This window comes from Cicer arietinum, chromosome 1, assembly GCF_000331145.2.
Source record: "Cicer arietinum cultivar CDC Frontier isolate Library 1 chromosome 1, Cicar.CDCFrontier_v2.0, whole genome shotgun sequence".
Taxonomy (NCBI): domain Eukaryota; kingdom Viridiplantae; phylum Streptophyta; class Magnoliopsida; order Fabales; family Fabaceae; genus Cicer; species Cicer arietinum.
This window is the reverse complement of record NC_021160.2, coordinates 35781981-35798838: the sequence shown is the minus strand read 5'-3', so window position 1 is coordinate 35798838 and position 16858 is coordinate 35781981.

The window sequence follows — 16858 nt, the reverse complement described above, 5'->3', positions numbered from 1 at the left end:
TTGGAATATAATACTTAGTGATATTTTTTTTAATAAAAAATTGAATTAATGAAATAATGAGATAATTCAACCCAATACAAAGAATCACTTTATATTAAAGATAAACAACCTAAAGGATTAACACACCAATCCGAAATTCGTAAAATTGAGTTTTTAGTTTCACATAAGTAAACCTCACGAAATTTACTTAATATGTGCTATTAAACCTGAGCAATCAGCCACCCCATATACAAAAATAATGTGATTACCCAACATGCAAAATTATCCAAATAACAGAACACAATATGATAAGTCTCCTCTTGTGTTGCCTCTTTCCTTTTATGACTCGGCCATACTCTAAAATGTTTACAACAACTGATGAATGTAGGACAACAGAGTGTTGGGGTTGATTGCAAGTCCCACATCCTTTAGTGTGGGAGAATAAGGAGAAGGCCAATGCTATATATTGGGTTTTGGTCATTTGTTTTCAAATGCACCAGTCAGCAATAGCACTTTAAGCTTGTATCTGACTTAGTTTATATATTTGCTTTGTAAGAGTGTGGTTGTACTGGGGTGTCTGGGGTGTGAGTGAGAGAAGTCTATGTGTTGTAACAATTTTCACATAGTATTAATTCTCTGGTTGCCGGTTTAGGCAGCGGCCGTGGTTTTTTCTCCGGTTTTGGAGTTTCCACGTTATATTCTTGTGTTGTGATTGTGTCTTAATTTTTTTAACTTATGCTATTTTTCCCAACAACTGGTATCAGAGCCAAGGTTCGGAGGTTCGGTAGGATAATTTTTCTTAGTATGCTCTGTGGTTGCAGTTTTGTCTGATCTTCCACATCAGAAAAGAATTATCCTTGGTATTGTTAGGGGAAAGGTGATCCTGTGAAAGTGCTGTTTAGGGAGGTTCTGGCTAAGGAAAGACTTGGTATTTAAGTAGGTTCGGAGGTTCGGTAGGATAATTTTTCTTAGTATGCTCTGTGGTTGCAGTTTTGTCTGATCTTCCACATCAGAAAAGAATTATCCTTGGTATTGTTAGGGGAAAGGTGATCCTGTGAAAGTGCTGTTTAGGGAGGTTCTGGCTAAGGAAAGACTTGGTATTTAAGTATGTCTATTGTGACCCACCTCTCTTTCCTGGGAACTTACCTGGTGCACAGTTTACAGTCTGCGTGCAGCTGCTATGTCTTATTCAAGCGTTATGAAGTTTGACATAGAGAAGTTTAATGGAAGAATCAACTTTGGCTTGTGGAAAGTACAAGTCAAGGATGTGCTTATACAATCAGGATTACACAAGGCGTTGAAAGGAAACACTTCCAACATGGAGGACGACAAGTGGGAGGAACTAGATTTGAGAGCTGCAAGTGCAATTCGTCTGTGTTTGGCAAAGAATGTTCTTGCGAATGTGCAGAATCTGTCATCAGCCAAGCAACTCTGGGAGAAGCTTGAAGGGTTATATCAGGCTAAGGGCATCTCAAATCGGTTGTTGTTGAAAGAGCAATTCCACAATCTGCGCATGGATGAAGGTACGAAAATCTCTGATCATCTTAGTACTTTGAATAATATTGTCTCTGAGTTGGAATCTATCAAAGTTGAGATTGATGATGAAGATAAAGCGTTAAGGCTCATTTTGTCCCTTCCACCTTCCTATGTTCATCTTAAACCTGTTCTGATGTATGGGAAGGAAAGTTTGAGTTTTGAAGAAGTTGCAACTAAAATTATTTCTGAAGAAAGGAGAATGAAAAATGATGAAAGCACTTCATCAAGCTCAATGTTGCTGACTAGAAGTGGGGCTAATGGGAAGAAGATACATGCAAAGAATTTGGTGTGCTGGGAGTGTGGAAAGACTGGGCATGTGAAGAGAAATTGTCCAGGTGGAGCAGTATCTGAAAAAGACTCTGAGACAAGTGCTGGCAAGGTCTCCCTTGTTTGGGGAGATGATGGTGATCTCATCTAGAAGATAAAGTTTGTCCTTATGGTATTTCCGCTATACCATGAAAAAGGACAAGTTATTGCTAGCGGATTCAGAACAGCACACGGGCATTGGTTGGCATTGATGCAAGGTGTGTGGTGATTTGTCGATGGCTGAAGAACTTCCTGGAAGCCAACATGGGAGTTGCACCATTAATTTCAGCAAGGTTTCGACATGAGAAAATTCTTGGAATGGTTTAGTTCCAAGTGGAGAAAATTCTTGGGATGGTTTAGTTCCAAGTGAAGTGTACTTTTGATGGTGGAGTATGATTGTCGGTAAGACAATGGAAGCGGAAGCTGTAACTCTTACAATCAAGGTGGAGATTGTTGGGGTTGATTGCAAGTCCCACATTATTTCTGAAGAAAGGAGAATGAAAAATGATGAAAGCACTTCATCAAGCTCAATGTTGCTGACTAGAAGTGGGGCTAATGGGAAGAAGATACATGCAAAGAATTTGGTGTGCTGGGAGTGTGGAAAGCCTGGGCATGTGAAGAGAAATTGTCCAGGTGGAGCAGTATCTGAAAAAGACTCTGAGACAAGTGCTGGCAAGGTCTCCCTTGTTTTGGGAGATGATGGTGATCTCATCTAGAAGATAAAGTTTGTCCTTATGGTATTTCCGCTATACCATGAAAAAGGACAAGTTATTGCTAGCGGATTCAGAACAACACACGGGCATTGGTTGGCATTGATGCAAGGTGTGTGGTGATGTGTCGATGGCTGAAGAACTTCCTGGAAGCCAACATGGGAGTTGCACCATAAATTTCAGCTAGGTTTCGACATGAGAAAATTCTTGGAATGATTTAGTTCCAAGTGGAGAAAATTCTTGGGATGGTTTAGTTCCAAGTGAAGTGTACTTTTGATGGTGGAGTATGATTGTCGGTAAGACAATGGAAGCGGAAGCTGTAACTCTTACAATCAAGGTGGAGATTGTTGGGGTTGATTGCAAGTCCCACATCCTTTAGTGTGAGAGAATAAGGAGAAGGCCAATGCTATATATTGGGTTTTGGTCATTTGTTTTCAAATGCACCAGTCAGCAATAGCACTTTAAGCTTGTATCTGACTTAGTTTATATATTTGCTTTGTAAGAGTGTGGTTGTACTGGGGTGTCTGGGGTGTGAGTGAGAGAAGTCTATGTGTTGTAACAATTTTCACATAGTATTAATTCTCTGGTTGCCGGTTTAGGCAGCGGCCGTAGTTTTTTCTCCGGTTTTGGAGTTTCCACGTTATATTCTTGTGTTGTGATTGTGTCTTAATTTTTCCCAACACAGAGTACCCCAACGAGCCATAAATTGATGCCCAAATTTAAAGTGAAAATGAACAGAAGTAGAACAAGGGGTTAATTGATTCAACTTGTTCAAAACAGAAAACACTATTGGTTCTAAATAAGTCTATTATAATTAGGAGTGTTGGGTAGTATAAAAACTGAACTGAATTGAATCGTATATAGTTTGGTTTAATTTTTGAAAACTACATTCGAATCACATTTAGTGTAGTTCTGAAACAATTTAAAATTAGTTTATAAATATAAATCAGTTTGATATTTTGAACAAGATTTTAGTTAAAATAGATTTCGAACTAATTTTAAAAAAAATAGAATTTTGAAATTCTTTAGAAATTTTTTTAACGTTTTTCGTGAAAAAGGTTTTTTTTTTTAGAAAAATAAATGTAAAAACTTTTTTAAGAAAATTTTTTTTGATTTTTTTCGAGAAAAATAGATATAAAAAATTTTCAAATATTTTTTGAAAAGAACATAAAAAGTGTTAGGAAAAAAAAAATACTTTCAATCTTTTTTAAAAAATTTTCGAAGAGAAATGATTTAAAATATTTTTATTTATTTTTCCTATATTTTCTACTTTTTTTTGTAGAAAACAAATTTCAAAAATTTTCTAAAAACAAAAAATTTAATTGAGGTTAAAAAATTTTAAAATTATTAAACTTAATTTTTAGATTAATTAAATTGTTTTAAATATATAGTTCAATTAATAAATCATTTAATTGATTTAAATTTTTTATTTAATAAAATTTAATTTATTAATATAATTCAATTAATAATGTATTTTACAAATCTCTTATTATTATTGAGAATGATGCTTAAAGTTGACGTGTGTTAGTAACCTTGCTTGAAATAATCGCCAAATACGTATACTAACCATAAAAAGGGATAGAGCATTGCCACAACCCTTTAAAAACATGTTATAAATCTGAAGTAACCTCGAGAATGTATTTCCATGCACCACTACTAACAATATGTCATTATGCTTTATTAATAATTATTATTTTTGTGTTTCAAAAACTATCTAAAAATCAATTTATGTCATTGAAGATATTATTGGATTGAGTCGCAGACTAGGTTGTTCTCTTTAAAATGTTTCGCTGCACTGTCTAAATTGTGCAAGACACACTATCAACTACGAAGTCTCTAGGATAAAACAGCTCAGATTCACTATATTGAAGTTCCACTGCACCGTAGAAAAACCGTTCTAGAATTACACCTTCAATATGGCGGTTAAAGTCACTCTTAATATGACGATTAAAGTTACTCACAATATGATACTATGACCACTCATAAATCAAAAGGACAACAACACAAAAAACTCTCTAAAAGACTTCGGCACACAAACTGCTACAAAAGACTATGACACACAAAACCGCTCGTAGTGGTATTAGGACACTAAAAAATCGACAGGAATACGACCAAAAAAATCGCACTAAAAGGATATCGGTATTAGGACCACTCAAAAATCGACGGAACTACGGTATAACAACCGCTCTAAAAACCGATAGGACTACGACATAACAACTGCTCTAAAAAATCGAAGGGACTACGACATAACAACCACTGTAGAATATTGAAGGGACTACGATATAACAACCGCTCTAAAAATCGAAGGGACAACGATACAAAACCGCTCATAAATATCAAAAGGACAAAAAGAAAGGGGAGAAGTGGCTCCGAAATAAGTCGACAAGAATAGAAAAGATAGAAATGAGAAAATTGGAAAATGCATACAATATTAGTGTACTTTTCACAAGATTTTGAAACTCATTATATAGTGATAGAAGCAAACCCACATGTGTTTTCTATCTAATATGAGACTTTAGTGTTTATAGAGTTGAAAACTACTCAAAATACGAGAGTTTTCCAATGTGAGACTTCAATAATTTTTAATTCACACATTAGCATACTATGTGTTCCAACAATCCTCCACTTGAATTTTAAATTTTTTTTCTTCTGAAATAACGTCAAACGCTTCTATAAGATCGTGCATAAACAAACGTGTCTCTTGACTTAGACCTTTGCATAGTAAGATTCAGATTCAACAAGAGTGCACGTCTATCCCAGTATAGTGAATGCTCTAGGAACTCTGCCTCAAAATTCTATAGGAAGCGGTCCCACATCCAAATTCACATAGATGAGTCTATCAAGAGTACTCCTCTAACTAGGTACTCCACTCCACATAGAGTATATATCTCATTAAGAATTTTATTACCTCATCCTATCATCACTTCAGGAATCATGTTTCTCTGATTTATAATAGCATATTCATCTCATATCACTTCACAACTTGTTATTACTCACTGAACGTAATTTTTGGGATCTCTAGTGTTTCAGGTCGGGTTACCATCATGATTGATTCTATAGGCATTAGTCCCATCCTTTTTGGATGTATTTATGAATTTCTCTCTAGCTAACCCTTTCGTCAAATGATTTGCTAAATTCTATCAGTGTGTACATGATCCACTATAACAACTCCTTTAGAAAATAACTCTCTAACAATATTGTGCTTATGACGAATTTGTCATCTCTTACCGTTGTAATAACAATTCTCAATCTTTGCAATAACCACGGTACAATCTCAGTGGACCAACACAACTAGCATTGGCTTTTCCCATAAAGGGATCTCAACTAGCCCGTTTCTTCACTAGTAGTATCATTTCAGACTCCTTAGTGGACTGAGCCAATATCGTCTGTTTTTCACCTTCCTAGATACAACACCACTAGCTATACTAAAATATAGCCACTAGTTGCTTTGGAGTCATCTGATAAAATGTTCCAATAAGCAACATTGTACCCTTCAAGGACGGCATGGAATCTTTAATAATAATCCTAGACTCATAGTCCTTTTTAGGTATCTCATGACTCTTTTGATAGTGTGCCAATGCTCTATACTCGGTCTACTGGTAAACCTGCACAACAATCCCACGACGTAGGCAATGTCGGGTCTAGTACAATCAATGGCATACTTGAGGTTGCCAATGATGCTCGCATATTCATTTTGTCTAACACCTTCATCAGTGTTCTTCAAAATTTTTACATTTGGATCATATGGTGCGCAAGCAAGTTTACGTTCAAAGTATTTATATTTCTTTATGATTTTTTCAACATAGAGAGAACGATCCAAATATATTCTATTTTCTGACCTAGTAATTTTGATTCCAAGAATTGCACTCGCTTCTCCGAGGTCTTTCATATCAAAGTTGTTACACAACAATCATTTCACAATTTTTACGGAATGGATGTTTGAACCAAAATATGAATAGATCGTCTACATAGAGACATATGATAGTGCAAATGTCATTTTCATATTTGTAATAAATGCATTTGTCACTGTCATTCACTTTAAACTTATTAAATATAATCTAGTTATCAAACTTTTTATGTCATCGCTTAGGAGCTTGTTTAAGACCATATAGAAATTTATCTAACTTACAAATTTTATTTTTTTGTCCATGAATCATGAAACCTTCAGGTTGTTCCATATAGATTTTTTCTTCCAAATCACCATTTAATAAAACATTTTTGACATCCATTTGATGTATCGCTAAGTTATGAATAGCACCAAGTGAGATGAGTACCCTAATGGATGTAATTATAGTGACCAGTGAAAAGGTATTGAATAAATCTATATTTTCTCTTTATCTAAAACCTTTGGCTACAAGGCGAGTCTTGTATTTATCAATAATTCCACTGAGTTTAGTTTCTTCTTCAATATTCATTTACAACTTGTTGATTTGCAACGATGAGGAAAGTCTACAAAATATCAGGTCATGTTAGACTCTGGAGAATGAATTTCATCATTTATTGCTTTTTGCAATAAATCTGCATCTAAAGATGACAAAACTTTTTAAAGATTTGCAGAATCCTCTTCTAAGGTATAGGTCGTATAACGAGGTCTATAATCTTTAGCAACTTTGACTCTCTTACTTCTTCGAGTTTTTGTTTCGCATTGTTTGTTGCTTTTAGTGCTTCTTCTCACGGGAATATGATTTGGTTCACTGCCCTCACTATTTCTCAATTTGAAAGAGAATTTATATACATAGAAGTCAATGTCATATCACTCTATGATCACTTTTGCATTTAGGTCGTAAAACGTATACGCTTCATTGTTTGTTGCATACCCAATGAATATACATTCATAGACTCTACTAGTGACTTTAATTCGCTTGGGATCGGGGATCCTGACATAAGTAAAACAACCCCAAGTTTGAAAATAAGACAAGCTCAATTGTCTTTTCCTCACTATCTCATAAGGAGATATTTTATTTTAGATTTAGGAACTCTATTCAAAATATAGCAAATAAACAATATATTTTCTGTACACCAATGAGATGCAACATTAGAGATAAGTATACTAGCAACAACTAGTTCAGTAAGAGTTATATTCTTTTTTTCTTTTCAACTTTACCATTCACTTCAAGCAATTATGGTGCAGTTGTTCAATGTATAATTTTAAACAATTTATAAAACTCATTAAACAAACTAGAATCATACTTGGAACCTCTTAATATTTCTACTAAATTGATTTTCAATTTCAATTACAAAGATCCTTAACATGTCAAGCGTTTCAACTTTATTGATTTCAACATTCAAACAAAAGGGGACATATTAAATTTCAATATTTAATTTAAATATGCCATGAGTGACGTACCTTAATAGATGATGTCATGAGTTATCTTCTGAATTTTACGAGAATAAGCCTCTAGGAATCTGTCATCGGTCATCTGATACTCTGATACTTGAGGTAGCGACTCAACATATTGCTGGAATTGTAGTAGTTATACATATCATCAACAAATCCAATAAGAATATAATTCTTATAGAGTAATCATTATCCTCGTGTGGGCTAATTCTTCAGCTTTCTTATCCTTTTATGTTTGTCTCATTGAGACAGTTTATTGAAATTAGAGACATCAGAACCAGATCTTGTAATCTATTCGGTTGACATGGATTAAAGAAACATCTTAAAATTATAGTTTTTGAGTTTCAAAAACTGTTTCAAAATAAATTTATGTCATTAAATAAATTTATGGCGGTTATATGACGATTAAAGTCACTCGCTATATGGTACTATGACCACTCATCAATCAAAAGGACAACGACACAAAAACCTCTCTAAAAGACTATGGCACACAAACCTCTATAAAAGACTACGACACACAAAACCACTCGTAGTGGTATTATAACACTAAAAATTCGACAAGAATACGACAAAAAAAACCGCTCTGAAAGGATAGTGATATTAAGACCACTCAAAAATCGAAGGAACTATGACATAACAACCACTATAAAAATCGATAGGACTACGGCATAACAACTACTTTAAAAAATCAAAGGAACTACGACATAACAACTGATCTAGAATATCGAAGGGACTACGACATAACAACAGCTTTAAAAATCGAAGGGACAACAATACAAAATCGCTCATAAATATCAAAGGGACGAAAAGAAATGAGATAAGTTGCACGAAAATAAGTCAAACATAATAGAAAAGGGAGAAAAAAGAAAGTTGAAAAATGCATTCAACTTTAAGGTACTTTTCACAAGAGTTTAAAACTCATTATATAATGATGAAAGCAGACTGATATATGTTTTCTATCCTATGTGGGACTTTAATACTTATAGAGTTGAAAACTCAAAATATAAGAATTTTCCAAAATAAAATTTCAACAATTTTTAAATTTCCACATTAAAATAATTTATGATCCAATAATAATCCATTCCCCAGAGTCAAGTTTACCGACATAAGGCAAAACCACATCCACTAAAGCTTTGAACTCGTGAACGCATTCTAGTTCCCATTGAAAAATGATATTCTACTAAGGCAACCATCATTTGATTTTTGTCCATGCTCCAAAATAGTACCTTTTCGTAACATTGCCAAATGGAATAAACGTGCAGAAATTTGTCGCGTAGTGCAATAGAACCAGTCCAAGAATCAGATTCTCAAACCATTATCGAGTCTCAATCAATCGAACACATCTTCTTCTATTTATCCCAACATCCAATTTCGACCGCATGAGACACAATTTCCACATTTCACTTCAAGTTTATAGCGTAACCGCTTTCTTTCTCATGTCCTCTATTGTATTGCTTAATTGATATTTGAGCGATTCTTGATGTGGACACACTATTTAAAACTATGAATTTAAACACGCCATTTAACAAGTGCTTTGAACATTTTATGTTTGTCGTCCCTAATAATAAACTTAAGAGTTTTGTTTCAATACCTTTTACATTTTTAATATTATTCTTCATATTTAAATTTATTATTTTTAATATTATTTATTTTATTTATATATTAAAATATTTAAAATTTATTTTATCCAACAATAATTTAAATTTTAAGATTTTAAAATATAAATTAAATAAATAATAAATTAATTACAACAATAATGAAATATAATTTTTGTTATATAATTTACAACTATCACTTAAATGTTACATTATTAATGAGAGTATCACATAATAAAAATGGTAGGATGTAAAAAATTCCAAAAATTTATAATAAAGGCTAAAAACTAATTTAAAAAATAAAAAACTAAAAAACTATTTTTAACAAAATAAAGAGATTAAAAATATATTTAACTTAATTATTTTTATAAAAAAACTAGTGCAATGTGAAAACATCATTACTGAATACAAGTGATTTCAACTAAGGTGGCACTTCTTATACCACGTCATTTGCAGCATTATACAAATTTTTTATTGAATCAAAAAAGTGACTCGAGGGAACGAAACTAAAAATAATAATAATAATTAAGTGAATGTGTAGGAAGATAAAGACATTCTATCATTAAAAAAAAAATCAGAAATGAACCTAGGATCATGGTCCCACCACTACTGTCTAAAATTCAAAAGACTAAAACTTGCTAACTTGTTTACACAGCTACTACCTTTGCTAACTATGAATATGAATTAATAAAGTTAACCCATATATTATGAAGTCTCCAACGAACAATGTTAGAATCCTTAAAAGCATATATCAACCACTGTTTTTGAGTCACATTCTCACCAAATGTTATGCTAAATTTTTATTGATAAGCTATTTTGATTGCTTTTATAACTACAACCAATTCAACAAATAAAGAGGCTTGAATACCCAAATAATCACTTAAACAACCAAACATTGAATCTTAACTATCACCAAAAATTCCACCAGCAGAAAATGGCCTTGAGTTAGACATTGTGCCTTTAACCAAAATATCAACATTATAGACTGAAGTACCATTAGGAATTAAAGTCTACTGAAGAGACACTTTAGTATTTTGAAACCAGATTTAATTTAGGGAAAAACCAACTAGCATTAAGAGAGGAAATAATGAAGGCTACTGTAACATCTCTAAGATTATGATTTGTTGAAACATTATTATGAATAAATCTCCAATTATGGAATGACAATTGGAGGGGAATAAAAGTTTTCCAAATCAAAATTTCCTTTTAAATCCTTCTGACTACCGGTATTAGCAATGAAAAATAAATCTCTGCATGTAAGAAAGCCATCATTTGTGCCAGCTTATTAGGAGCATATTGATATACAATACTAGATTTCTTATATCGACAACTAAATTGGGATGATTTTTGGGAAGTACTTGATGAAGACCAAGTTGAACCTCTAAAGGAATCACTAACCTTAGTAGAGAAATGATAAGGCAAAATTGGAGGGATTTGAAAGCTATCAACTAAAAGTCTGTCGTTGAGCCAAATATTAGTCTGAAAATTGATTATAGAACCATTACCAAGACACTACAAGAATGAATGGATTTACGTAGAGACAACCCATGTGCCAGCCTCCATCCTTCTTCTGGTGAGCCAGGCTCAGTTTCACTAGCCAATCAGTCAGTCAGTCAACTTGTTCATTAGTCTGATAGTCAGCTAGCTAGCTCCCTATTCAGTCACCCAACCAACCTGCTCATCAGTCTGTGAGCCAGCTAGCTCCATCAGTCAGCCAGCCTCACAATCAGCTTGATAGTTACTTGTCAGTCAAGCTAATTGTTAGCTTGCTTGTAATGTCTAATAGTTTAATCTTGTTTCCTAATATGGTATCATATTAAAGGTGCACACATGAATTGTGTTGGCTAAACTTGATAATTTTTTGCTAATTTGATTAAGGTTGGTTGGTTTTTATGAATTACTTAGATAAGAAACAATCGGATTCAGAAGTAGAAAACAATGAAAGAATAAATAATTTGACACATATATTTATTCTGGTTCACCACTAACTTGGCTACATCTAGTCAATCATTCAGAAGGCTTTAATTCACTAATTCAAATACCTTGAATTACAAAGCACCTGACCCTCCAAGACAGTCTTGCCAAACAGCTTGACAACCTCAGACTTTTGAGGAACTAACCACTTTGACCCTACAAGCCAAGCCTTCTCCTAACAACCTAACAACCATAGATTCAATAAGGAACTAAAGCACTATCAGGTTGGATACAAAAGATTGGAACTTTAAGTGTTTGCTTCTTCAAAGCTGATAATAATAATAACTCTCACACTCTAAGAAAATAGCACTAAAAAACTATTTCTAACTTTAACAAGTGTTTCTCTCTTTGAACTCTAAGATGAATTTGAAATTTTGAGCTTGAGTTCTTCTATTCTTTTCTGCTTTTCGATGCTTTTCTTCTTTAGCCTTGAGTATCTATTTATAGTTAAAATCCGGGCTTCAATTTAGTCCTTGTTTAATTTTGAATTGTATCTTGGTTAGATTGAGTTTGTAAATTTTTCAGATTGATTTTGTTCCTATTTTGTTTAGATTGAGTTTGCCAATTTTTCAGATTGATTCTGTTTGTATTTTGTTGTAGATAAATCTTGATCAAATCTTCTTCAAATTTTTATCAAGTCTTCTTTAAAACTTGATCAAATCTTCATGAAAACTTCTTCAAATGTTGATCAAATCTTCTTCAAATATTCCTCAAATCTTGACTATATCTTCTTTTCAACTTGGTAAAAGATTATAAATATGGATAAAATCTTATTTTATATTTTCCATCAATTATAAATTTGAATCAAATCTTATATTAGATTTTCTTCAATTATAAATTTGAATCAAATTTTATTTTAGATTTTCTTCAATTATAAATTTGAATTAAATCTTATTTTTTCAATTATAAATTTGAATCAAATCTTATTTTAGATTTTCTTCAAATACATGAATTTTCTTTCATACTCTTTGAAATCAAATATATTGTTCTCATAAAATACTTTTGTTATCATCAAAACTCTATGTATAAAATCAACTTGGTTCCAACAATCTCCCTCTTTTTTATGATTATAAAACTTGTATTTTTTATAACAATTTTGTTTTTTATATATTTCTTTGAGTCCCCCTAACTTAGGGTTCCCCCTAAGTCTAAGTATTATTTTTTGTCCACTTTATCAAATATCTTTCTCCCCCATTTGTCATCAGACAAAAAGACTTGAAAGTGAAACTTTGTCATTTTTCTTTTCGTTTTTCTCTTTTTTTTGAATAAAATAAATATAAAATAATACAAGAAAATATAATAACTAGTGTAAAACTAAACTACTTTGAAGTGATCACAATATCAATCATATATGAAAGTAAGGTTTAGGTTTTTCCTTATGAAGTTAAACCTATCTTCAGGTGATGGGTTGGTGAATATGTCAGCCTATTGGTGCTTAGTGTCTACAAACTGAATGTTTAGTACCATTTTTTAAACAAAGTACCTAATGAAGTTATATTTGATATTTATGTGTTTAGCTCTAGAATGGAGGATAAAGTTTTTTTGTTAGACAAATTACAGAAGTGTTATCACAATAGATGAGAATGTTGAATTCTATGATTTTTGTAGTCTTCAAGTTGATATTTTATCTAAAGTACTTGAGAATTGCAGCTAGCTGCTGAAATGTACTCAACCTTTGTTGCGGACATCACATTGGTGTTATGTCTCTTACTTGACCAAGATATTAAGTTGTCACCTAAAAAGGTGAAGTTTCCACTAGTGATATATCTCTCAAATTTATCTCCAACATAATCAGAATCACAGTATCCACTCAGTTTGTACTTAGGATATTTCTTGTAGAACAAGGTAAGGTTGGTAGTGCGTTTTAGGTATCTAAGGATTCTCTTAAAAACAATTAAATGTGATTCCCTAGGGTCAACTTGAAATCTTGCACATACACATACACTAAACATGATGTTAGGTCTGGAAGCTCTAAGGTAAAGTAGGGATCCTATCATTTTTCACTTGAATCATCTTATTCAAGTGAACAAGTAGGGTGCATTGGTGTAGCCATTGGTTTGCAATCACTCATCTTAAACTTCCTAAGAAGCTCTTTGTATATTTACTTTGATGAATGTATATACCTTTTTGACTTTGCTGAATTTTTATCCCTAAGAAGAACTTAAGTTCTCCCATCATACTCATTTGAAGTTCAAGCTGCATTAATTTAGAAAATTCTTGGCAAATAGTGACATTAGTAATCCAAAAATAATGTCATCAACATAAATTTGAATAATAAGAGTGTCATCTCTTATTGATTTTCTAAAAAGTGTATTATCTACTTATCGTCTTTCAATGTTATTTTTAAGCAAGAAGTTACTAAGTCTATCATACCATGCCCAATGTGCTTGTTTTAGATCATACCTAGATTTCCTAAGTTTAAAAACATGATTTGGAAATGCAGCACTTTCAAAACCTGGAGGTTGTTTAATATAAACTTCTTTACTTATATAACTATTTTGAAAAACACATTTAACATCCATTTGAAATAATGTAATGTTATTATTTCCATCAAAAGAAAGTAGGATACGAATAGCATCTAACCTTGTCACAAGAGCAAATGTCTTAGTGTAATCAATGCCTTCTTGCTGACTGTAGCCTTGTGCGACAAATCGTGCTTGGCTTCTGACCAGTTCGCCTTTTTCATTTAGCTAGTTTCTAATAACCCACTTGATTCAATAGTGTTCTTCTTTGGTCTAGGTACTAGATCCCAAAAAGCATTCATCTTAAATTCATTTAACTCTTCTTGCATTGCAAGAATCCGTTCATCATCTGCTAATGCTTCATCAATAGTGGTAGGCTTAATTGATGAGAGTGAGCATAACAAAGTGGTATCTTTTAATGATGATCTGATCCTCAAAATATCACTTGAACTTCCAATGAGATGAGACGTTTTGTAATTCCATCCAAATCTTCCTTCCAACTTCTCTTGACTGATTCTTGTTAAGACAAACTATCAATTTAATGTTTTGATGAAAATAAACAAAGGTTAATTAAAAATGTTAATTATGATTCTAAATGTTATGTTGATTTTACTTGTGCTTTTGAGTGGATTAATTCAAAGATAGGACTCAAGAAAAGCAAAGAAATCAACAATAAAAGATAAAAACTGAATAGATAAGAAAGAAGAACATTATTGACAAAATCTGTAAAATCGGAGAATCTTCTCCAAGACCAAGACTGATCATCACAACCCCAAGAGCTATCAATATCCACTAGGTAAAAGAAGTTTTTGCCTCTGGATTTTACATATATATATCATCAACACTTGGCAAGGAACAAACTGAGATGATCATATTCAAAGAAACTACTAGAATCACAAAGAGAGGAGATCACAAATTAGCAAGATCAAACAGATCTGAACCTTCTCCAGCTTAAACTATCAAGAAAGATAAACGATCTTGAAATGTACAAAACATCTAGATTAATCAGGAAGACATCCATAATGATCAAGACTCAACCTCCTGATTGATTATCAATTTCCAGAAAGTTCAAAGACTAGGACTCTAGATGGATCATCAATCTCCAAAATTTTCATTAACATTCTGTAGAAGTTCATCATCATTCTCCAAGTTGTTTTGACAGAATCAAAAATCCAAATAAAATCAAAGACATTACAACCATATTTAAAGTACAAAGGATCATCAAACTCAAATGAAATCTAATCAAAAATTGAATAAATCAGCCCGATCAACAGAATTCAAATGTGTTCAAAGGCTGGAATATTTTTATTCATATAAAATGGTTTTTGGTCAAAACTGATAGAGCACTACCAACAGCTCTTTTGACCATTATTAAATGCACTAAAATGCTTTTAAAAGGAAGGCCAATGCTCAAGAAAAATGTAGATGTTCAAGTGATAAAAATGTTGCGACAAAATCTCAATTTAATGTTTTGATTAGAAACAAACAAAAAGTTAATTAAGAATGTTAATTATGATTCTAAATGTTATATTAATTTAACTTGTGGTTTTGAGTGTATTAATTCAAAGATAGGATTTAAACAAAGCAAAGAAATCGGCATAAAAAGGTAAGAAATTGAACAGACAAGATTTGAGAACATTCTTTAACAAAATCTGGAAAACGGGGGATATTCTCCAGTTTCAGAATGATCATCACAGCTCCAAAACCAATCAATCTCCACTAGTTAAAAGAAGTTTTAGCCTCTGGATTTTACATCTATATCATCAGTACTTGGCAAAGAACAAACTGAGATGATTTTATTCAAAGAAACTACTCGAATTAGAAAGAGAGAAAATCACGAATTAGCAAGACCAGACATATCTAAACATTCTTGACAACATTCTGATCAATCTAGAAAGCAATGTAACATCAGTCTCCAGATTGATAAATATTCTCAAGCCTGTTACACTTGATCTTTAGCGGCAAACATCTTTCTCCAGAATGACTAGACCAGTTCCAGATTGATTATCAATCTCAGTTTCTGCAGAATTTCAGCATTGATCTCCTTATTCCTGCAGAAGTGTATAATCATTCACCAAACTGTTTTGACAAATCAAGGCTCCAGATCAAAGCTGTAACATCAATAATTACATATGAAGCTTCAAGGATCATAAAACACAAGATAAATCTGATCAAGAACAAAAAAACCAGCCCAGCCAACAAAGTTCAAATTATGTTCAAAGGCTAGAATATTTTTATTCAAATATATTGGTTTTGGTCAAATCTGACAGAGCACTACCAACAGCTCTTTTGACCAATATTAAAATGCTCTAAAAATCCTATAAAAGGAGGGCCAAGCTCAAGGAAAAATCAGAGCTTCAAATACTAAGCAATTCATTACTCATTTCAATCATACTTGAATTTCTCTCACTCACATACATTGAATCAATTCTGATTTTTCGCATTTGATTCCTAAAATCATTCTCTTGTAATTCTCTGTCAAAGAATCAAAACTCAAACAAGTGTTGAGCCTTCTCAGATTCTAACAAAACAGTCTCATCATTATTGTAAAACTCAAACTATAAGAGTTTAGTATAGTTTGGGTAGATTGTAAGAAATCCTATCAAGGTTGATAGGTGACTCAATTATTCTTGTCATGTGCTTTGAGTAGGGAAGAAAGCGAAAGAGTTGATGAATGCAAAACTGCTAAAGAAGTATGGGACACATTACAAACTCATCACAAAGAAACAAGCCATGTGAAAGAAACAAGGATTGATATAGGCATAAGAAAGTTTGAACTCTTTGAAATGAATGAAGGAGAAACCATTGATGAGATATACTCAAGATTCACAACCATTGTAAATGAAATGCGCTCCTTAGGGAAATCATATTCAGTACAAGATAGAGTCAGAAAGATCATGAGATTATCTTCCAATGATATGGAGACCGATGGTAACAGCTATAAGTCAGGCAAAGAAT